Genomic DNA, 23,748 nt, shown 5'->3' on the forward strand with positions numbered 1-23,748 from the left:
CTTAAAGTGTTTCAGGCCTCTGCTACTCTCACCACTCGAGTCAGTACACTCTATTTGAGACTAACTGACTCTTTAGAGTGTTAGGATGCAATCCTTACCTTGAATCCTTACTAAATTATATAAATGAGGCACCACCATGAACTCCCACTAACAGGGGTCATGGAATTACATCCTGACCAACTGAGGCACCACCATGAGGTCTCACCTAGAGACTCATGGAATTACGCCCTGACCAATGAGGCACCACCATGAAACTATCGTGGAATTACGTCCTAACTTGTTCCATTAATCAATATAACATTCATGCTCATACCAACTCCATGTCACTTTTATAATCAACCATACCATACATGTCACATGCCAAGGTCTTGTCAAACTTAACAATTCCAGTCCATAACATCAGAAATCTCATAACAATCATTCAATTAATAACAACCAGGAGAGGAAACAATGTGGTCTGTAGCGAATCTCGCTCAAGCCAGGAGCCCTCGCTCAGGCGAGAGGAGTGCTCTTGCTCAAGCTGCAGACTCTCGCTTAGGCGAGACCGTGACAGAGGCCCTGGAGGTTTTACGAATGCTCGCTTAGGCAAGGCCATCTCGCCTGAGCAAGATGATCTTTCGCTCAAAACTCAATTCGATCACCTGAGCGAGTACTCGAGCAAAACCGTTGGGTGAGTTTCTGCTACTCTCGCCTAGGCGCGATGAGCTCGCTTTGGCGAAAATAGTAGTTCTGGTCCTTTATTTCACGTAATAGTGGCAGCACACCAACTCCAAACAAGGTTCAGTTCATATTCATCCAAACCCAAACATCATCCAGGCAGATTAATCATAAAACAGAGGTAAAACAACCAACATACAACCAAAATATGAAAACCCTAGCTTCCCTTACCTGAAAAATGCTAGTACAAGACTTCTACACCAAGCAGCGAGCACAACAGTTCTAAGAACAGGTCACGAAGTTGGAAAACAAACAGTGGAACAGAACAGGGACGGGGTTACCACAAAACCCTAACTAGAATTACGAAAAAAATGACTAGGAAAGAACCAATATGAGCCAAGAAGCAACTTACGTGACTTAGAGGACGGGACTGGGCTCGCTTGAAGATGATGGAGGTTCAAACCTTAGCAGAGGCTTTGTAGAGAGAAATGGGATAGTGTGAGAGTACTGATTTTCTGAAAGTGAATTGAAATGAGAGGGGTTAGGTTGCTTTAAGGGCCTGAGCACCCTATAGGCCAACCCTTAGACCCAACAAATTTTGGGGCCGCCCTTAAATATTAGGGCAAAATAAATAGTGGGCCTTACATATTAAAACTAGATTATTGAAACTTATATAAATTAGTAATTTTTAGCTTAAATTAAAATATTTGATTGTATTAAATATTTTAAAAGTTGAACCTAATAACTCGACCTCGTGTTTGATGAAGATTTTAACAATTTTAAAAAATTGTAATGTATAGCATTTAAAATTCTTTCAATTGAATTTTCATCATTTTCTAAATAATTTGTTTAGATAGTGTAATTAAAATACCTTACATTTGAATTTCTTATTTGGATAAGATAAAATTTATTTTAACAATATTTATTTTAATGTATAAAATTTTTAAATTAAATTTAAAAAATATTAGTGAACTTAAAATATTTAAATAATATTTAATAATTCAATTTAACAATATTAGCCAACTTTCTAATATTAATTAATATTAAAAATTCTGGATCAACAATAATATACTTTTATATCAATATCGATTCACTTTATCAAAGAAATATAATATTAATTACTAATTACTTCATTTACCAACAATAAAATAATAAGTCTAAAAATCATAATATATAACATAAAAACACAATAGCATTAATGTGATATAATTAACCACAAATATAACATAAATCCATAAATTGATATCACAATTAACCAAACTTATTATCCAAAGTTATGATGTTAAGCATTTTACCATTAAAAATGAAAACTAAATAACTTGTTAAAACAAGTGTTTTCTTATTTAATATATTTGTTTTATAATTTTTCCACATCTAACTAGCAAGTCCTTCAACACCCTCTTTTAGTTCCATTCAACATCTTGTTTTAGTCCTCTTCAACATCTGCTTGACCTACAAAAGTGCAACAAAATTTATCAATCATAGTGTTGTACAATTAATGCGAATATACAACAGACTTAACCAAATACCATAAAATTAATCAATCATAAGAAAATATATATTACATACCATGATTTAAGTTTTAGAAATATTTATTAAAACATAATCTTCATTCTGCTCAATTGGAAGGGCTTTACAATAGTTAATTAGTTTGGCATGTCAGCTAACTATTTAATAGATTTAGCCCATTGTTCCTTAGTAAGATTTGGCAGTAAACGCACCTCATCTAACACTTCTTTGATTTCTTTTTCATAAACCTTTTCACCATATACATGTGTCAATCGCTTAAAAGACTTAGCTACATCTTTCATTGAAGCAGTCATTAGCTCTTTTTCCTTAATATTTTTCCTTTGAGATTGTGTACTAGTAGAACTTGAAGTAGATTGTGCTTTTCTTTTTAAGTTAGAGTTTGGTTCCTCCAAATCTATAGTAGCATTCAAGTCCTCTAAACCCACAAAATTTACTTCATTTACCTTTCTACTCATGACTTCATCAGCATCCATAGCAGTTTCAGCTCCATGACCAGTAGCTCTATCTTTAGCACATAAATCCACTATATCATCCCAATTTGGAATTTCTTTGAATAAAAAATGTCTAGTCTCCTTATACAACTTGAATAAAAGGAAGAAGTACAATAAGAACACAACTACAATTCCATACAAAGGAATTAGACTGTACAATCATTGCTTACTCAAAGATATAATGCCATATAAAAAAAAGTAATTGCTACAGGATTGCATGTAAAAGAGTACTTACATTGACATATTCCTTCCATACATTTTCATCACCAACTGTAATCATGTGTTTGGTTCCATCCCAATCAAATCCACTCTAACAAAGGATGTCACTAACAACTTCATACCATGATCTCCAAAGTTTGATTCGATTTTTAACATTCTCCCAAGTGACTTGGACTTTGAAGTTGTTGGATAACACTACAACTACAACATTATATGCAACCCTTTTCCAAGCTCGTCGCTCTTATTGCCCATGTTTCTTTGATCTTTTAATACTTCAGCTAACACATGTTCCATCTCCAAATTTCATGAAAAATAACTTCTTGTTTCATCATTGCTTCTTTTTGTCATGTTCTTTTTACCCTTCATATTTTCTCAGCATACACATAACAAATACCATATACAACACATTACTACATGTCATATTCAACACACTACATCTAAACAAATAACTTACAGAAGTGATTCTAAAAGATAAGCAAGATAATCTACAATTACTTATCAATGCTCAAATGTACAAGATTCTTAGACTAATATCACATATGCCACTTGTGTAGCAATTTCAAGAACTGAAATATTTTTGAATAGTTGGTCCAACCATATGTCCTTTAAATGTAATAAAGTATCCTTCAGATTTGAAGTTTACAATAATTGTTGCCCTATTAACTCTTCCTATATAAGCATAATTCTAAGAAAGCTTAGCTTGGTCAAATAGTTGTTGGCTAAGGGCTAAGAAGCCTTCATACAAATCTGGTTTAATTTCAAACAAACCAGTATATTTTTCTTACAACAATAATTATTAAAGGTAATCCATCAATCATAATAATGTTATATAAACCACGACAATTGTTATAATCAAAAAATCATATTAGCATAACATTTATGTAACTCAAAGAAAGAATCATATCCTAAAATTAATAAATTCTTATTAAAAACTCTAGTCTTAGTCTTAGATAAAGAAATGGCATGTTTAGTAATCACCTAATGAAATAAGCCACAAGACAACCTAATGAAATAATCATATGATGAAATAAGCCAACTAATGACATAAAACGTGACTTCATCTCTGATAACTAGCAAACATATTCATTGCTAATGTGCCTCGAAATCTTGTCCATTCTTTGGTGACTTGAATAGTTGCAACTTCATCTGTGATATTGTTTTGAACCCTTTCCCTTGATTGGGTTAACTCTTCATCTACATTAGCTAAAAGCTCTAGGTCTTAAACTTCTAAAACTTTGTCAGTTAGTCCCTCATTTCTGATGAAGTTGTGTAACATAAAACAAGCATTGATAATCTTTATTTGTGTCTTTATATAAAAAACTGAAGGAGTTCTTAATATGCTCCACCATTTTTTTCAATATCCCAAATGACCTTTCTATTTTATTTTGTGCACTTGCATGACGAAGATTAAACAACTCCTTATAAGTTTGAGGGGTGTTCCTAAACCACTCATTGAGATGATATCTAGTCCCATAATATGGTGCTAAAAATCCTAGACCATTAATATATCTCGCATCCATAAGAAATTACTTACCTACAACAGTTTAAAGTAGGCTTCAATTAAAATTAAATTAAGTATTATTTTTAATAGATATTACCAGTTGGGATCTTAAGTTTATTTTGACGATGTAAAACATCTTGTAATACTCAAGAATCTCCTGCAGAACCTTCCCACCCAGGTAACAGGTAAATCAACCTTAAATCTAGACCACAAATTGCCAACACATTTGTAGAAAAATTACCCTTTCTATTACGATATTTAGGCCTATCTTCAAGAGAAACTGTTATTGGAATATGAGTTTCATCAAGTACTCCAACACATTTCTACAAGCAACATACATTTAGTAATATATAATGTCTACAAAAATGTGTAAAGTTAATTAATCTAGTATAATTATTAATAAACATACCTCAAACCATCTCCATCTACTTGCATCAAGACCTTCCAGATTATAAGTATGAAACTTCAAATAATCCTTGCTCACTTTCATTATTGCTCTTAAGACATTATTGAATTGTCTACTTATTGTTTCTTTTGATCTATAATAACTAAATTATATCACCCTGTACTTAAGATTGTGAGCCAGGATATGTAAAAACATCGCCATTGCCTCAGTTATTGGAACATTTTTCGTTCTTACCAATCCACCTCTCTATTGTAAAATTTTACAAAGTTTGATAAATGCACTTTTACTAACTCTTAGTTGTTCAATACAATCTCTTTTTGTCCCTCTATAAAAACGATTAAGGAAATTATGTCGTTCCAATTCCCAATTACGAGCAGGTTCCTTATCTAAGTAATTATTGTGATACCATACTGCTACACTCATAAACATATAGACGACATAAGCAGCAACAATCATAATGATTTTCTTAAATTCCTCTCTTTTACGTTTCCTTGAAATAATTGCACCATCATTTATAGTAGTATCCATTTCTTAACAATATGTTGGCACTATAAGGGTAAAAAGAAACAACAATTAGTTAAGTATGTACTCGTGGAACCTGACTCATGAGAGCACTTGGACATTAACTACGTGACAATAGCAAAATTCAGTCAATCATAAAGTGGAAGTTGGGTTGAATGAATGTAGATGGGAACATTTTAGGAAATACTAATTAAATAACAAAATCCATACTGAATATGCCATAAATTTGGACGATTGTTTGGTATGAGCTGAAGTAGAGAAAAAATAGAGGAAAAAAATGATATAGTATCTAGAGCCATTTGAACTAGTCATGGGTGAAGGACCACATATATCTAATATAAACCAACAGGGACTATCATACAAATTTGGTGGTCTCTAATTCAAGATCTTAAATTCAACCCCATTGCTAAAAGTTGGAAGAAAGAGTGCTATTACACCAAATTATTATAGTCAATTGACTGCTTCTATATCTCTTTTGTCTTTTATACTAAAAAGAAACCAAATGGGATATGGGTCTAACTTTAAACAGTTGTTAAGTTTTTTTATTTTTTATTTTTGAAAAAAGACCATATTTGGCAAATGCAACAAGAAACAAACTTTAAGTAAACCAAATATATATATATATATATATATATATATATATATATATTTAGCGTCAGGAAATAGTGAACATATATATGACATTTTTTTAACTAAGTAAAATTATAGAGATAAATAACTACTAACTCGTTACTTGAGGCTTTAGGTCATTGTCGACATCATATATAAACACTGATAAATCCTTTTTCAAGTATACCATTTTACTAAATTAATATTTCAAAAACAACAGAAATGGTGCATAGATACTTTCTATATTAAATAGACATTTAATAATTTTTGTAATGCATAAAATTCTATATATATATATATATATATATATATATTGAGGGTGAGTCCTACCAATTATACGTAGACATTCCTACAGTATCAAACCTATCAATTAATAAATAACATTGAAATGGTTTCACAATTCTATTCTATTACATTATGCACACAGTCCACAAATTTTGATGAAAGAGAAGGAGAAAAAGCAATAAGTTATAGCTATTATTAAAATGGTTTCACAATTCTTTCTCGTTACAACAATTTGTGACTCGAACATTTCACCAAACATGTAGTAGGCAAATGGGAAAAATGATAAACATAAAATAATTAAACTAACATTGAAACCTAAATCCCAAAAGCAACAACCAAAAAAGGAAGAACAATGAAGATAAAACAAAGAGTAGAGAAGAAAAGGGGAAGAACAAGTTGTGATGGTGTGAAGGAAATAAAAATGTGGTGGAAGAGGAAGAATGGTGTGTACCTACAGAGGAGTAGAATGGGTTGAGCTAGTGAGAGAGGAGCAGTGAGAGGCTGAGCTAGAGAGAGCACCAGGATGGTCTCGTGAGCAAGGAGAGTCCAAAGTGTGGGATGAAGAATTTTAAATTCCAACTATTTTGAGAGCATTTCAATTACTACTGTTTTAGTTAATTAAAATTCTTTAAACACATATTTGCATTTCAAATGTTTTTTTTTTAATTTCTTTGTCCAAACAACACATTTCATCACAAGGAAATTTAAATTCCTTAAAAAAATGAATTGACTCACTAAATTACCATATCCAAACACACTACTAAACTTTTTCACTTCCCAATGATCATACTCTATAAAACATATTATCTTCTCTCAAAAAAAAAAATCTTATCCTTATTTATTATGAAAAATACTGATGAGATATTAAGAAATTTTTATCCACATTTAGTTTGGAAAATGCTTATAATAAATTAAAAACAATTGTCAACATTAATTATTATGAAAAATATTTATAAGAGATTAAAAAATTCTTATCCACATTTATTTTGAAAAATACTTATAAGAAATTAAAACAATTCTCATACTCATTTATGAAAATTACTCGTAACAAATAAGAGTTTATCTACAAAATCTGAGCATATATAAGGTGGAGAATTTGATATTGTTAGTATTTGAACTACACTAAAGAATGCGATATTGAGTAGTACTATCGATGTTAAAATATTAAAAATTACTTTTTATCAACAAATGTTAGTTATTAGTTTTTTATTAGTTCATCAATAAGTAAGTAGTGCGAGAAAAAGAAAATAACTTTTAAAGAGTAACGTATTTTTAGACATTGTTTTTAAATATTAAATATTATGGAAAGTGTAGAGTTTCTTTTATAAAAGAAAAACTTTATTATTTCTCTCAAAGCTAGATTCACTCTTTCAATTTTCTTCCTTTTGAAGATCTAAAGTCGTAAAAGCAATCCTTGCAAAGAGTTTTACCATATATCCCAATCATTTTTAACTTTAAGTTAGTTCAAATCAACACTTTTCAAAGTGCAAATATGATTTCTTGTGCATAACCTTTTCTTTGGTTGCATTTTGACTGCTAGGTCAACCTCATCTAGTTGTGATCCTAAAATCATGCTCTGATAGCTGATTGGGTTTTTGGTTGTATAGATAAAACAGTCGTAAGTGGTGAAGTTGTGTAAGGGGAGAGTAATGATAGGCGTCTTCTTTAAAATAAAGGAAGCTAATCATTTAAGTTGTTTTTTTAGTATTCATGTTGCTTGGAGAAAATGAAAAATTTAGGAAAAGAGCACAGGAAATGTATATTTGAGATTTATGCACTGTGTTAAAATTTTAGATGTAGCAAAACTTTTATTTGTTGAGGTGCTGAATGATAAATAAAAGTTCAAAAATTAAAGATCTGCATCATTTTGGTGAAGAATTTTAGTAAGAAATTGTGTTATGAACCATAAGTAATAGGTCAATGTAAAATAGATATGGTATTGAGAGGGTTAGGGCTTTGGGATGAAATTTTGGTAAAGAAAGGTTTGAAATTGATATTGCCCTATAGAAATTGAAGTGGAGACTGAATGTTTGATTGATATCTGATATGCTGAAATGTTATGAGTTGTTATGTTTCTTATGGTATGTAATAGATAAATGGAAATAAATAGTAAAGGAAAGTCTTGAATTGATGTGGTTGTGAATGTGATTTGGAGTTTATTGATAAGATTGAATGTAGTATTGTTGGATAAATGATAGTTAAAGTTTGTACAGGTGTTTTGTTCGTGTTTATTGGGATACCACAGGGTGCACAAGCCTTACTGATGGGTTTCAGGATAAAAATATTTTTGAGGAAACAACCACTGACTTTCTACCACTGAGCAAGCCTTGTATACCATTGGGTGCTATAGTTGTAGGGGTGTAGGCATTAAGTGATGAAAACTAAGCACTCAGCGAAACAAATAATTTATTTATAGAGGGCTCCAATGAAAATTGACACTAGGCGATGTGTGGATGGCGTTAGGCGTGATTTTTGACAATAAGCCATTGTCTAAGTTGAGCTTTGTGACTTGTTTGTACAGTTGGCAAATTATTTTACAGATAGCTCCTTGTTCAAGGGAGCAAAGCGATGGGGACGTTTCGGTAGATGGAAAATTTTTATTCATGTTATATGAATGTATATTTTGTAAACCTTGTTTGGCTTGAAAATGTCAAGTTGAGTCCCAATGGCTATTTGCAAGGGAAAATACTACTGATTAGGGTGTCAAAATGTATTGAAAGGAGATTCCAAGAGTGAGAATATTTTGACTCTACTATATTATCTACCTCACAAGGTATGATAACTAGGTGGTGAGAGTTGAAGGAGGTTTCACATGGAAAACAATATGATATTAAAGAGGATCATACTTAGGGAGCTAGTGAAGTTAACCTTATCATGACTTGTTGAATCAAACTAGTTTCACCTTAATACCATTTTTAATCATGGTCTCATGGATAGTGAGTAAGTATGACAAGAGTAGAGACTTAGGAGTCCATTCAATACACTAGCCTAAGGGTATGGTTATAATATGAGCCATATGGGTTGATTTATTCTGAGATGAATGGATAGTGCCTTGTGAATAGTTGATTGGGATACATAAGTAGTGTATGAGTTGTGCGTTGACTTACATGGAATGTTCACTAAGTTAATGATTGAGAAGAATATTATGTTAACGATGGCTAGTAAATCTGAGAAGTGTTTTTGCTACATCATAAGTTAATAATTGAATTTTTATTTTACCTTGATTTATGTCTTAGTTCCCTTCAATTTAAATGCATTAGCTTACCCTTATGTTTTTTTTTTCTTCCTGCGATGATCATACATTAATATGTGAGCAAAGGTAGGAACAAATGGTGTCAGTAGTTCAAGAGCTGGGGCATGTCACTAAAGATCTATCATATAACTTAGTACTAAATAAGATGTTTATCTATATTTTTGAATGAATGTACTTATTACAATATATTTACTTTTGAAAGACATTAAAGTTGTAACATAAATACCTTGAGAGACTAGAGCATAAATATTTTATTGTTAGTGTGATTCACTTGTGTTTTTATACATTCCATAACTTGTGATGACTCTTGTTGATACCATATGTTTTGAACACACTTTTAACGTGATATATGCCATTTTTTATGATAATCACTAGCCTAATACAACTTACCTACATTCATACTCCATTGCACCCATTATTTGAGCCTTTATGCCTTTTCTTTATTCTAATAAACTTTTGATCAACCAATAACCTGAAAAACCATGAAATTCACCTTGTCTAAGAGTGTAAGGTAGTGGAACAACGTTAAAAGAGTGTGTGAAATTCAATGTGTGGGGGTGCAGTGATGTAATGGAGGAAAATGCTGAATTAAGGCTGATATAGTAAGAAAAAAAAATAAATGAATAAAAAGCTTAATTATGCAAAATGAAAATTGTGTATCGTGAGAACTGGATAAGTCTAGGCTCTTTCTACTGAAACCCACCTTTTAGTGTTGAATCTATGTAACATCCTGGCCAGATATTACTAATTTAAATAAAAATAAAAGTATAAATAATAATTACTCTTCAATTAACAAACCTCTCTTTTCCAAAATGCGGGAAATTTAAATCTTTACTAACTCGCGTAGTTCCAAAATTCAGAATTTAAAATTGAACTATTACAAGTTACAAAAGTGTAGACCTCCTTCTTAAGGAAATGTCAAAAAAACATGCCTAATTAAAATCATCCCTATGCTAGCCTTCACTCTGGCTCTATGCGCCACTAGCACCACCTGAAACATCATCTATTCCCGTGTAACAAATTACACGATCATCGCCAAACACATACAAAAAGGGTGAACTCAATATAATTAACCATGCATAAAGAATTATAAACCCTCACCCAATGCATAATAATTTATTCGACAACCTCTTCTGAGAACCTTTAATTATGCACAAGAAATCATGGCCTTCCACCATGTTCATCCAGCTTCTACACACTTTGATAATGACCTTAAGATAACACTGGCTGACACAAGCACCCACTCGTAGATCACACGTTCAGAAATATCATGTTACGAACCACCATCCATAATGTCAGGTGGAGCTCCCCAATACGAACAACAATCCATATTCTAAACACAATATTCCCTACATCACAGGCCACTACCCATAATTGATAATCAATGGAGCCAACCAATACGAGCCACAACTCGCTTGCTCATACCAGATTTCCAATATCACCAGGCCACTACCTAGGATCCCACATGTTTACCATCCATTCCGAGCCATAACTCGTGAATGGGCCTTAACAAGTTTCATACTCAAAGTCATCATCACAAGTCATGTAAAACTCTCAATCTCATTAATTTGACCTATACAAGATCAGTACACACACATCATGGGTCTTAAGGATTCCATATGCTTCCACAAACCTGCCCGCTCGTGGTTCAACTCTACGAACCTCCCCACTCGTAGTCCAACCCTACGGACCTCCCCACCCGTAGTCCAATACGCGTGATCCATTCCACTACGAACCTTCCCACTCGTAGCAACTCTCAAGTGTGAGCATAGAACATACAAACCTCCCCGCTCGTATCCTCACACGAGAGTATCATTAATATAAACCTCCCTCCTCATATTAATCATGTGTTACATCACTAAATCACGAACCTACATGCTCATGATATTATCAAGCATACCCTGGCTTAGGTCTCACATCTTAAAAGACACAAAACGCAAAAAAAAAATAAATAAATAGCACATTGCCTGTTGCGCTATCGCCTGGCGCTACCTAAGCGATGTCAGGCGATACCAACGTAGACCACCTAGCGGTCTCAACGTGCCGCCGGGCACCGCTCGCTGCAGGGACTTCCTTGGTTTATTTATCGGTTGGCGGTCCCACAGCACCGCCAGACGTTATACCAGTAGTGTGAAACTGCGTATTTTGCACCTCAAAGCAAATTCTAACATCCAACCATCCAAGGCACACATCTAGAATACTAAATACATGTTCATATATTTCAATGTGACTAAAAATTACACTACCATACTTCATATGCATTATATATATATATATATATATATATATATATATATATATATATATATATATAGGAATTCACCAATTAAGGCCATGCCAACACTTGGCTTTAACAAGGATTCAAACATGATCATAGATAACTCCAAAAACCAAATACTACATACAATTCATGCAAAGTCATAATCACAAAGTCCTATATTCTTACACAGTAGACTCATCAAAGATAACTTAGGTCCATTTTATGTCAATATAACATGCATTCCAAAAGATGGACTCACATAGCAATTCAATTCGCACCAACACGCACCCAAACATATATTTTCTACTACGTAGTAGGCGTCGCATGACGGTGCATACCTGCTACCAGGCAATGCATACCTGTCGCCAGGCGATGCATCAGATATCAGATGCAGAACTCCATAATTCCTCCCCTATGAGAATCCAAAAAAACCCAGGCCCATGGCCCATGCTTAGAAGAAAGGGAGTTCCTTGATTCCTTCCTTTGCTTTTATTTTCTTTAGTTTAAAATTCCATTAAGTTGGCTTGGTTGACTATTTTTAAGTTGACTTGTTGACCTTGACTTTGGGTTGACTTGTTGACTCAAAGAATTAGCTTAACCTAAAGCTAACATGATAATTCAAAAATAACTTGTTTTGTAGGATCATTAAGAGGTGGGACAAGGAAGGACAAGTGGCACATTTAGATGGCTTTTGGAGAGGACATGTGGAGGAAAGAAAGGGCAAAGCTTTCTGGAAACATCTAGAAAGGATGACCACATGCCTTGGCCACCAAGAAGTCTAGAAACATCTAGAAGGAGCATCCACCTTGCCTTGGCCAAGAAGACTTCTATTTTCTTATTGAAGATTAAAATTTAACACAAATATAGTTGACAACAATTTTGAGGTCTTGGAATACGTTTGTAATTCCTAAACCAAATAGTCGTCACAAACGACCAAGAATCCTTATCTTATTTTAGGTTGTGACATTCCTAAAATGTTTGTATCATTGAAAACTGTTTAATTTTCATTGACATATATTACACAAGGAAGGCCCAATAGTACATGTATACTAGTTATCACACTAGACTGACTAAAATTAATCAAATAGAAAAAAAATCTGAATCCGCACACTTTATGTGTCGCACTAGACCTATTTCAATTGTGAGTGATTTTCCAAAAAGATAAAAAAAAAAGAATTTAGTTTTCGAAGAATTCTAACCTAAAAAGAATTTAATAATTTTTTTAATAAATGAGGAAAACACTTAAAAAAATTAATTTATAATAAAAATAAAATTGTAATGGTAAATTTGTCAAAATAAAAATAATATTAGTTTAGATTGTGTAAATAAACGTGACATATAAATTCTTATTAACTAAATAACTTTTGTAGTTACCATGTGATAATTCATTTTTTGGTAACGAGAAATATTTGAAAGAAACTTTTAAAATATTCGTTTTTAATATAATAAATAAATTATATTTCTAAAAAGAAAATATTTAATTTAATTAATTTTTTTAACTCATTTAATAATTAAGGTAATTGAAAATTTTGTCTTTATTAATAATTGTCATATGTGTTAAAAATTAATATTAATATTAATATTTTATTTATTTTTAAGAAAATTCTTTTACTTTTTGGTTTTTTTTTTTATAATTTTAAAATTTTTAGAAACTATTTAATATTAATTGTTTTAATAAACACGTCACAGTTATTAAATACGTGCTTAAATATACTAACTAGTTCAAATAAAACTAACATAATCAAGTTGTTCAAATTGGTTTCTTTTAGTGTCCTAAAAATACAATATGTTATTACTTGTTATAGAGTACTTAGGAATGTTCTTTCATAGTCAAAGTAATATTATCATAGTCAAAGTAATATTATGCAAATGGTTATAGTCACTCCAAATTATTTGTTTCACTATGCACTTGTCATCTTCTCTTTCAAATACTTATTTTCCTCTAGTTAGATACATATTATGTTTATAGAAGACACTCAGACACTCAGACACTCAAGTCAGTGAAACATTTCAACAAGTAATCAATACATTAATTAATGAAAAATGTAATCTATTTACTTTGACCCATATGTTATTTATAATAATATTTATGAGTCTTACCTGGATAGACCTTAGCTAGGAGGCCCAATTACCTAGATGGGCTTAAGCGAGGAGGCCCAACTACAATGGCGAAACTTGGACAAAATGTTCAATGGTGCCAAATTATATTTTTTATATATAAATTATTATTTGTAATTAAAAAACTTTTCATTTTCTCTACTCAAAACAATCACACATAATAGTATAATAAAAAAAATATGACTATCATTCACTATTATATCATGAAATAACCATAAAATAAACACAAAAATCCCTAAATTTCAAAATTTAGGATTATACTAATTTGGAAAAAATATAATTAAGGTTTTTCATAAAAGAATTTCTAAAATCATAATTGAGATTCATACTAATTTGGAAAAAACTTAATTTGGGTGAAATCATGTGAGAGTGTGCTATTCAATCTATCTGTGAGGGATAATGTGAGAGTGCGTTGTTCAATCTTTCTATGAGGGATAATGTGGGAGTGCATTTTTTAATATCTTTGTTCTTCAATATACGTTTCTCAATTTATCTCTTTCTCTTTTTTTCCTCTTACACTTTCTTGGTGGTTTACCTTATAGCTAGAAAGAACACTAATTTCTTTTATTAACAAAGGACTTTAGCAAGTTACTTTTTATTTTATCTTTATCTTTTTATTATAATTTTTCATAACATAAAATTAATTGAAATAATATAATAATATATAAATATAATTTTAAAAATATATAAATATGTATAAAAATTAAAATTAAAAAAAAAGCTTTAGGGAAGTCGTGGCTCCCCTAGTCATCACCAAGATCTTCTAGAGCCCAACTACTTATAGATGGTTGACAACTTCAGCCGAATCTGTTACACTTGTTTATATGATTGAGGATGTATCGACTCAGAGGACCGATAAGCATCTGACCAAGGAAAATAGTTGTTGAACCTAAGAATTAGTCGTAAGTTGGAGTGAATGAGATGTTAACTATCCAAGAGTTTCTACCAAGGCCAAAGTCTTATATTTAAAATAACCATTTATCTTCAATAATATATGAAATTAAAAGATTTTGATTACATGTAATAAAATCACACTTAATAGATTATAAAGTTTATGTTTTCCTTCCAATATTTTAATTTTACAAATTTCCTTCAAAATGATATTTAAAGTTAAAAACACTCAACTATTTTATTCACACTGAATTTGTGAGAATCTAGAAAATCACATTAAAAAAGTGATTGTGTTTAAAATAAAGAGATCCTATTATTATTATTATTATTTTAATAATAAACCGCTTATATATAAATAGAAATTTCATAAAAGGATTTCATTATTTAGAAAACACTATCTCTCTAAAACTCCGTTCTCTAAATTCTCTCTGACTTCTCTCTAAAATATATCACCATTCTCTCATCCTTTTTAAGATCAGAGACCGTCAGAGTGATCACTACGGCAAGATCTTTAAGTTTATCCGATCAGAACCTTGAATTGAGTAAGTCATAATTCTACTCTTTTCTTGTTCTTCTCTTGAAAACCCTACATGTGATGTAATTCGTATCACATGTGAGATTTGCATATTGTAAGAATCCATGTTGATCAATGGCTCTCATGATGTCCTCTGATCGTATTTCTGATAATTCTAGGTTGATTTGTGAGCATCAGAAGGAGAAGGGGAAATTTTAGGTTTTTGGCAATAAATTGTGCGAGTTAATCAGGTAAGGGAAGCTAATAATTGATTGTGCTTAAAGGAATTCAGTGAGTGTAATTGTGTATGATTAGAACTGCTTGTTTGATTGTTGTTAGAATTTGAACTGATTGGTGTTGATATATGTTGAGATGTGTATGCATTGTATGAATTGAGATTGAATTGAGAATGATGAATACTTGAGTCATAACTCTAATTGGCATTAGATTCCTCAATTAAAAACTAATTTGAAAACCTAACAACTCTGCAAAGGACCTGCCAATTATAGTCATGAAAGTAGGTAACAAAGTCCTCAAGAGAAACCAAATCTATGTTTTTTTCTGGTGAGGCTAAGCCTCAGAATTCAAGGCTGAGCGTTGAAAAATGCTAGAGGATCAGCACTGAGCGCCAGCCCAGCGGTGCCTAGCGTTGAAAAATGTGAGAAGAATGGCACTGAGCGCCAGCCGAGCGGTGCCCCAGCGTTGGGACCTCTACAGGTCTGGAACGAAAAGTAAATCCCAAGGCTTAGCGCTGGATATGAGGCTAAGTGGTGAAATTTGCGAGACGAACGACGCTTAGCGTTGGAACTAGACGCTAAGTGTAACATCCCGGTCGGATATTACTAATTTAAGTAATAAAAATTAAGAAATATGATGAAAACATTATTTATTATACTTCGCTTCCCAAAACGCGGGAAATTTTAAAACATTTATTAATCGAATGTTATCCAAAAATCCATACGTTATGAAACTCCAATACAGTATCCAAATTCACAAATCAGTAAGACACTATTTACAAATTTCATAAAAATAATAACGGTAAAACTCCAGTAAAAGCTTTTCCCAGTTAACCCTCTCTCCGATGCTATGCCTCATCAGCACCACCTGCAACATCATCTGCTCCCGTGTAACGCATTACACGATCATCGCCAAACACAAGCAGATAGGGTGAGCTCATAAATAATTAACATATAAGTTAATAAAAAAAATCAAGATACACCCATCTATTTTATTCTAGTTAATTCTTGGCCCAGACCTTAATCCCCAAGGCTTTTCAACCTTCACACTAGAGATTTTGCTTTGGGTGATGATGGTATACTGCAATTTCAGGGTAGGGTATGCGTACCTGGTGATGTTGAGGTGAAGAAGTTAATTCTGAAGGAAAGACACAAGAGTCGTCTTAGTCTGCATCCTGGCATGACTAAGATGTACCAGGATCTTAAGGAAACCTTTTGGTGGCAGGGAATGAAGAGGGATGTTGCTCAGTTCGTATCAGCATGTTTAACTTGCCAGAAGGCGAATGTGGAGCACCAGAGGCCCGGTGGGAATCTACAGCCCTTGGAAATACCAGTGTGGAAATGGGACAGCATCTTCATGGATTTTGTAACCCATTTGCCACAGACTTTTAAAGGACATGACACCATCTGGGTGATAGTGGATTGGTTGACCAAGAGTGCCCACTTCTTGGCGATGAACTTGAGGATGTCCATGGCCAAGTTAGCTCAACTGTACATTAAGGAGATCGTGAGGTTGCATGGAGTACCTTCGAGCATAGTTTCTGATAGAGACCCACGGTTTACATCCCGGTTCTGGCAAACCTTATAGGAGGCTTTGGGGACCAAGTTGACTATGAACTCAGCCTACCATCCCCAGATTGATGGCCAATCAGAGAGGACCATTCAGTCACTGGAGGACTTATTGCGGACATGTATATTGGACCACTTGGGTGCTTGGGATGAGGTACTGCCTTTGATATAGTTCACCTACAACAACAGTTTTCATGCGAGCATCAGCATGGCTCCGTACGAGGCTCTTTACGGTAGGAAGTGTAGGACTCTCCTGTGTTGGTATCAGGATGGGGAAGCAGTACTTGTCGGACCGGAATTGTTAGAGCAGACCATTGAGAAAGTGAGGATGGTGAGGAACAAGATGCAGGCTTCTCAGAGTAGGCATAAGGCTTATGTAGACCATAGGAGGAGGCCTTTGGAATTCGCAGCTGGCGATCATGTGTTCTTGAGGGTGACCCGAACCACTAGAGTGGGAAGGGCTCTCCGCTCAAGGAAACTTTCTTCTAAATTCCTTGGCCCCTATCAGATCACGAGAAGGATTGGGCCGGTGGCTTACGAGATAGCCTTACCCCCGCAGTTGGCAAATCTTCACCTAGTGTTTCATGTCTCGCAGTTGAGGAAGTATGTGTTTGACCCGGCTCATGTGTTGGAAGCCGAGGATATACAGATTAGGGAAGATCTCACGATGGAAGTACCACCCATCGCTTTAGAGGACAACAAGGTTGAGGAGCACCGAGGAAAAGTTGTTAGCCTTGTTAAAGTCATTTGGGACCGGAGGACAGGTGACTCGACTTAGGAGTTAGAGGAGGATATGAGAAAATCACATCCACATCCTTTTACCTGGTAAGCTTTCGTTTTCGAGGTCGAAAATTTTTTTTGTTGGGGAGAATGTAAGGCCCTATTCTTTTATAACCCTTAATAAAAAGGGCTGCCCCAAAATCTGATGGGCCAAAGAGCTGGCCCAAAGGATAAAGCTGGTCCGTAGTTGCCCTAACGCTTCCACTCTCACATTCTCACAGATTCAGCCGTCACCTCTTTTCCCTCTCACAGAAAGCTCTGCTAGGGTTAGGTTCCTACCATCTTCAAGCTAGCTCGAAGTTGATTCCTACTCCATATAAGTACTGTTGCTAGCCCATACTCGTCTCCATTGTTCCTTTTCGCTTTTTCCAGTTAGGGTTTCCAAGTAACCCATCTCGTGCTTCTGCTTCTTTATCCTTTCAGCTCCTCCGTTCGTTCCTTGAGCTGTTGTGTTCTCCTCGCTTGGCTGCCAAGCCCCTTTTAACCCCTTTCCAGGTAAGGGAAGCTAGAACCCACTCGTGTAATGCGTTTTATGACTGTTTTCGCCCTTGTGTTGTGAACTTATGGTTGATATGATGTTCTGGATGTTTGGTTGGTTCTAGTGTGTGGTTTTGGTTTGGTTTGACTGGCTGTCACAGGGAAACAGCGGCGAGGTCTGATAATCTCGCCCAAGCGAGTCCATCTCGCCTAGGCGAGATCAGCTTAGGTTCGCCCAAACTTTTTGCGCGAAGGGTCGCCCAGGCGACCCGCTCAGGTTTTAAGCGAGTGAACGTCTCGCTCAGGCGAGGGAAGTCTCGCCTAAGCGAGAATGCGTGAAGGGCCCCTGTTTTGTGTGTCGAGCTCTTGCCTAGGCGAAGAGAGCTCGTTTGAGCGAGAGTCGTTCTCGCCTGGGCGAGGCCCTTTAGCCTGAGCGACGAGCTGGGCGAGACTGCATGTTGGTTTGGCAATTTCTTTATTCTTGAACGTATGGCTTACATTAAATTTGTTTATTGTATGATGATATGAGGGAAAGGGTTATGCGTGTGGGGGAGGATGTATGAGTTATGAGTGGTGAACTTGAATGACTCTTGACATGTGATGAATATGGAATGATTGGTTATGAAAATGGCACGATGATGAGGGGAATTGATGTGACTATATACAAGTATGGATTATGAGGAATTGGAATGGGTTTGGTCTGGAACACGCAAGGAATTGGCTATAAAGGTTGATACTTTATATATATATGTTGTATGAGAAATGTTAGTTGGTTGTTTGGATATTATTGGTCCGTGTCAGTGCATAATTCCTTGGGATCTCTAGGTGAGATCTCCAGGGTCGCGCTTTAGTGGTCGGGACGTAATTTCATGGCCCTTGATAGTGGGTGTCCATGGTGGTGCCCCATCTATATGGTCTGGTAAGGATTCAAGGTAAGGTTGCATCCTGACACTCTAAGAAGTCAGTTAGTCTCACTTAGAGCGGACTGACTCCTGTGGTGAGAGTAGTAGGAGGCCCAAAATTCATTAAGGGTTAACCTTGTGGTGAGGGAAAATTGATTCATTATAACACTTGTAACACATAGCTCGGGGGTGAGCAGCTCGGGGGTGAGCAGATGTATCCACCACAAGTGCAAGCATCCGCTGAATCCGACCAGGTTATATGTATCCGGAAGAGGCGACTCTACAGCTTAGTTTTCTTGGGATATCTTTAGGGCTACGGCCTATGTATTTTTGTCAGTCTTTACATATCTTCGTGGTTCCAGCATACTGTTTATCATGTTCTTTTAATTTTTGGTGGCACCATAGTGTGCCTTGGTTGTAAGGTTTTACGTTTGAACTCCAGGACTGCACCGTTATATTATAATCGTGTGACATTTCTCTTAATTACGCTCATTAATTAATTGGGACGTTACAAAATGCATTAGTTGATTTTATATCATTTTTAATTTATATTTTTCCAGTTCATTATAAGAAGATTGATAAATAATTTAATTAATCGTAATAATATATTTGATGTTTCCATCATAATGATATAAAATTATATATTTTTCTATTTTTCATTAAATTTCCTGTACAAATTATTATAAGGATAAAAAACTTATTTTCAATTATATTATAAAATATAAATTGCAACTGAGGTAACTTTTTCTAAAATTTATCTACTCTAAAATTATTTTTCATTTTGTTATTTTTCCCAGGCCAAATTAAAATTAATCTCAACTTTGAATTAATTATTTTAAATTACTTTATTTTATCAATTTTTATTTTTTTGTTTTAAAAATTTTCCTTCTCTTTTATCAAGAAAATCGCAAAAGAAAAATAGATCAACTCCAAGAAATAAAGTATGCGGATAATTGTTCTGAATTACAAAGTTAATCATTATCGCACTTACCGAGTAACCTATTTTCACCGTAAGATAGTAAATAGGTTAGCATTATTGATCGATTATACTATTAGGCCTTATATTATAGCCTTTATGGTCACACATTATACCCTACTGCATTCTCTCATTATTTCTTCCTGTACCTTCAAAATTTTTTCTACACCTCCAAATATTTTTAAAATTCTAAAAATACTCTTTGACTATATAAGTAAAATCACAAACATCACCATCCCAAAATATATAACTGGAAGTCGACTTTCAGAAGTCAAAATATATTACCGAAAGTCAACTTTCAGAAGTAAAAATATATTACCGGATGTCGACTTCCGGAAGTCAAAATATATTACTAGAAGTCGACTTCGGAAACTCAAAATATATTATCGGAAGTCGACTTCGGGCGGTAGTATATCTTGACTTCCGGAAGTCGACTTCTGGTAATATATTGTGACTTCTGGAAGTCGACTTCCTATAATATATCTCGACTTCCGGAAGTCGACTTCTGGTAATATATCTTGACTTTCAGAAGTTGACTTCCGGTAATATATCTTGACTTCCAGAAGTCGACTTCCGGTAATATATCTTGACTTCCGGAAGTTGACTTCCGGTTATATATCTTGACTTCCTGAAGTCGACTTCCGATTATATATTTTGACTTTCAGAAATATTCTTCACCGGAAGTCGACGTCCGAAAGTAATTTTGGGGGTGTGATGTGTATGGCTTCACTTAAATGGTTAAAGAGTATTTTGTGATTTAAACTTTTTTTGGAGGTATAGAAGAAATTTTGGAGGTGCAGTAAAAAATTTTGGATTTTAGATTTGTTGTTTTTCGTGTGTATGTGTAGATGTGTTGAGGTAGTAAATTTTGCTCTAATTAAGGTTACAAGTTCATCCTCTTTCTTACTTTGAAAAATGATATATCGCCCAATTTTGGATTTTAGCTTAGACCTTTGGTAAATAGGATGTGAAAGTTGACGACGAGACGAATGAAATGTAAAAAATTTCATGGTGGAGGATTTCCTTGGTCTTAATAGGGACTTCTTTGGCCAGATACGAGACATGTGCTGTTTTGATTATCTACAAGAGACAACACAGGATAAAATTAGTTGTTACTCACAAACTAAGAACAATATTTGTCCACTGTATAACAAAATTAAAAGTCAAAATTTTCCTTCTCACACCCCTTAGTCTTTCACGTGTAATTTCCCCACTTTTTCAACCTAACGTGTCTTTTTCCCACATCTCTATTTTGGTACTTGCTTCACCTTTGCTTGTTTCCCCTTTTTCTCCCACCAGTTATTCCAGCTTTGGTATATCTTGTGATGAGGTTGGAAGGTTCAAATGTTTTATATGGCGAGTTCATGTTACATAAGAAATGTCTTCCCTGCATACGACTGGGAAAAAGGGTGAGATGTTTAATTAAGGGGAGTGCACAAACCCATGCTATAGTGGTTTCATTTTACTTTTCTTTACTTTTTTTATAACGGGAAATGTTAAATGAGATAACAAATGTCATGTTTTTACGGCTTGGGTGCTGATGTTGAAATGTCGGAATTGAATATTCGCAAAGACAGCCTTTAACTCTTCACACTCACTCCACACTTGGGTGCTGATGTTGAAATGTTTTTAGTAAAAAAAAAACAGTTTTTACGATCAGAAATTTTATGACCTTGGTTGGACAAGGTACATGAATTGAAATTTTATGATGGTGGTATGTGTTGCTCGTTTTGTACAGAGATGCTCCTTTTTTGTTGCACTATTTTTTACATCGGGAAAAAGTAAATTAGTTAGCTGCACGAATTCTCATAAGGTTTTATTTTTGGATATCAAATTAATTATAGTTCTATAGTCTCACTACTCGTCTTGCTTTTTCTATATTTCAGAATAAAATTAGGATTTAATTGAACTATATGTTGTCTTACGGAGTTGCTGAACCATCTCTGCGTTTACTTTAGAAATTCAAATTGGTTAAATTTTTACTTCCTTTACATGTATATGAATTTGAGTTACCAATTTTAGTCTTTTAATAATATGCCTATCAACAAAATAAAATGTTTAATGATTGATTGGTTACAGACAACGTATCTAGATGCACAAACTATTGAAGAAGATGCTCAAGCTTCCAATATGTTGGTATTTTAAGAGTTTTTATGTAAATATTAGATGTATAGTCATTATTTGATAAGGTTAGGATTTATGTGATATTATTAGATTATTATATGCATAGTGATTTTACTTGTATTTTAAATCCTAAACCCTAAATCCTAAACCCTAAACCTTATATATTATCTGGTTGTTTTGGATTGTATTGTATGCATGTTTGTATGTGGTAGGGAGAACATATAAACCTGTCATTAAGAAAAATTAACTTTTTATAACGGTTTGTTCACCAAGAGATACAAAAAGTGAATCTTTTCAAATCTGTTTCAAACTAGGTATAGAAAGTAAATTTTTTTTTTAAATCGGTTCCAGAATCGATTTAAAAATTCAATACTTTCTATAGCCCTTGTTTTTACATCAGTTCGAAAATCAGTTTAAAAAGTCCATTTTAACTGGTATAAAAGAGATTTTCTACATTCGTGCCAAACAATCAATTCTCTTCCTTAGACCAGGATATCTTGGTACTCGTCCGCTCCAAGCCGAATGAGAGATGTGCCTGTAGAAGACGTTCTGATGAACAAGTCAGCCAAGTGCGTTAAACAATATTAATTTTAGTAATGAATGAACGTAATTAATTAACCTCATGTATTATGCTTTTGATTCGGCGTTTGGAGATCGGTAGGATGATGGGCTTGCAAGGTAGCGAGCTCCTCGTCATAGTTTTTGTGTTGTTGTTCGTTTTCTTGGTGGACACCAAATGTTTTTTCCGGGGACTTGAGGCAAGCCTTTCGACAAGTGGCAAGATTTTTATGATTTTGACAAACCTTAATATGATGCTCCTAAGGATTGAAACACAAGAGAAAACTCACCTGCAAAAGACTCTTCGACGTTCAAGTTAATAAGAAAGATAACATCTTTCAAGTAAGAGAGAATAAGTATAAGAGAGTGTTTTTTTCCCTAAGGAATACTAGCTGTATTTATGGGGTTTTGAGTCCTAAGGTCCATGAGATAAAACTAGTAATATAAATAATATAAAAAAAAATAATGACTTATCTCAATTAAATAATGATAATAATAATTATTATTATGTGAAAACATACCTCGTATATCAAATATTATGTAAATATATGTTACTAAAGAATATCATAACATAATAAAACTATTAAGATTTGTTATAGTTACTAATATGTGAATATTTGCTTTCATGGGCATATTCTATAATATACCATTAAGACTTAATGGGCCTTACTGGACCACATTATTGGATCGGGTAAGTACAAAAATAATTAATGATTAAATTTGAATTCATCGATATTCTAAAATTTCGTCCTCAAACTTTAAAAATAAATAAATATAATTTTTTTAATCTAATTGCGCTATTTTTGTATGTATTAAATTATATTTTAAACTATTATTTAAATTATTTATACGGTTTATATGTTTCATCTC

The 23,748-nt window shown here is 33.6% G+C and overlaps 2 pseudogenes; both read right to left on the reverse strand.

Moving 5' to 3' along the window:
- Nucleotides 1-2,324: 2,324 nt before the first annotated feature.
- LOC146887647 (uncharacterized) lies at nucleotides 2,325-3,260 on the reverse strand (annotated as a pseudogene).
- A 694-nt stretch (nucleotides 3,261-3,954) lies between these two features.
- On the reverse strand, nucleotides 3,955-4,999 carry LOC146887648 (uncharacterized; annotated as a pseudogene).
- Between the last annotated feature and the right edge of the window lie 18,749 nt (nucleotides 5,000-23,748).

Source organism: Vigna unguiculata, chromosome 3 (assembly GCF_037176805.1).
Source record: "Vigna unguiculata cultivar grain cowpea cultivar isolate G323 ecotype 2 chromosome 3, ASM3717680v1, whole genome shotgun sequence".
Taxonomy (NCBI): domain Eukaryota; kingdom Viridiplantae; phylum Streptophyta; class Magnoliopsida; order Fabales; family Fabaceae; genus Vigna; species Vigna unguiculata.